Here is a 2056-nt window from a genome sequence, read left to right as displayed (position 1 = left end):
ATCAAAAATACAAACAAAAAACAACAAATAACAAAAACAAAAACAAAAAACACAAACAAAAAAGCAACATACAAAAAAATCAAAACCAAAAATGCAAACAAAAAATATTATAACAGTATTTCTTGAGCATGTATTCTTCTATGGGTTGGACAGCAGCATTTTCTAAGCTTGAGGTAGTTGGATACATCCTAGAGATGGCATCATGGCAGCAGTCACACATCCCAAGATAGGACTACACTGAAGAGAGTGGGCTTCATCCAGTCAGACATCTCAGTACCTGTTTTAAATCTCTTCAACTCATCCTACTTGAAGTATATTAGAAACATGGATGGAAATTACAGGGGTGGGGACAATGGCATCCAGGAGGTTATTGTTTCAGTAAGTGACTGTGCAGGATTTCCCATACCATCCTCTTCCTAATGACGGACATGTCCTGCTGAGTAAAGGTCACAGGTTGGTTTCTAGTGATGTAATCTGCATTTTTACAGATGAACATTCCGCAGTCACTCCCATTCAGTTGCTAAGGAATCTCCTCTGCTGTCACACCTGTATTGCTTCTACTCCAAAGGGTCCAGCTCAATGATGTTCCTTTGTGTCTTGCTCTCATTTTGTAAATATTGGAAGATGGTCTAGTAGATAGTCTTTTCTGTCTGTCTGACTGAATTGAGGTACACAATACTTTTTTTTTCTTAAATCGATTACCACTAAGCTCCAATGTACCTTCTGATGAATAGGCACCAAAATAAGTTCTTTTCAAAGAGATTGAGTCCTCGAGTACATCTTTTCACAGAACTGTAACCGCTATGCTTTAGCTTGGGGAAAAAAGTGCTAAACACATAAAGAGCCAGGTAGCCTTGATTTTCATTTCTCTCAACCAGAAGATTCATGTAAAAATTGATGAGCTTATCATTGAGCCACTGACCATTCTCCAGGGTCTGGGTATCTCTTCAGGTGACTTGCAGCTTGAATCTGCTACTTATAATTTCCTCTAGGGGTCCTGGACCCAATGCATTCTTAATTTCTTTCTCCATGTCTTCTGTAATATCAAGGATTTGATCCACTTCTCTGCCCTTTTCTTGGTCTGTGAGAGGCTTTTTCTCTGCCTCAAGTACTGCCATCTTGTTGGGGAATAAAGTATCACCATTGTCACTCTCCAGGATGATTTGAGCTGGTGTTCCTCATAAGTCTGGCTCCAAGTTGTTGCCCCTTCTTCCTTCAAGGTTTACACAACCTTTCATCTGTGTAACAGATTCCTCCTCTGAAACCACTGCTCTCTCTTGTCTGGTGAGAGACATTCTTTTATGGCAGCAAGAGCAGAAACAACTCAAACTCGATCACATTGAGTTGTTTCTGATCTGTGACTGTGCCCTGATATGACACCTTTGATCTTCGAGATTTTTGTAAGGATTGGGTGAGGCCTGTGTGCACGCATTTAGTAACCTTCTGTACTTTTCCTTTGGGAGCTTTGTTCATTTTCCTCCATGATGGAATATGGCTGGTTGTGACCTTTGCAACCATCAGCATGCTTCCTTTAAGTTTCAGCCTGCTCTGGAGGACCTTTAGTACACTCTAGGGATTGTATACTCTTGGACTCTCTTCCTGGGGTTTCTGTACCTGACCCTAGCCTGGGTGTTCTCTCCAAAGTTCTGGGTCTTGTTGCTCCTGAGGAATCTTCTGAGCCTTGCTGGGCTTTTAAAAGACCATCTCTGTTCCATCCTGGTGCTTCCATTTTAAACCATCTTCCAAAACTTTAGGCTTTGTCTCTGTCCCAATTTCATCCTGGTATTTCAATTTTTTCCTTTTTCCTGAACCTTCAGGCTTCATGTCCACCCCAGGCTGTTTAGGCTTCCACATAGAGAACTGCTTATAGTGCTTTTTTGGAGGGTGTTGGCTCTGGTATAGTACTGCCTTTCTTGTCCAAGTGCAAGTACAAGTGCAAGTCCAAGTGCAAGCAACCATATGCCTGGCTCTGGGATGGATACTGTTGGGTTGTTCTTCTTGGTATCTGAAGAATCAATTCTTCCAGTAGATGGTTGGTCCATCTACTGGAAACCTA

The 2056-nt window shown here is 41.6% G+C and overlaps 1 pseudogene; it reads right to left on the bottom strand.

Moving 5' to 3' along the window:
* Positions 1 to 367: 367 nt before the first annotated feature.
* On the bottom strand, positions 368 to 1854 carry LOC127696766 (sentrin-specific protease 2-like; annotated as a pseudogene).
* Between the last annotated feature and the right edge of the window lie 202 nt (positions 1855 to 2056).

The sequence above is a fragment of the Apodemus sylvaticus genome, chromosome 11, assembly GCF_947179515.1.
Source record: "Apodemus sylvaticus chromosome 11, mApoSyl1.1, whole genome shotgun sequence".
Taxonomy (NCBI): domain Eukaryota; kingdom Metazoa; phylum Chordata; class Mammalia; order Rodentia; family Muridae; genus Apodemus; species Apodemus sylvaticus.
The sequence above is the reverse complement of the archived record's forward strand: the minus strand, read 5'-3'. Positions and strand labels throughout refer to the sequence as shown.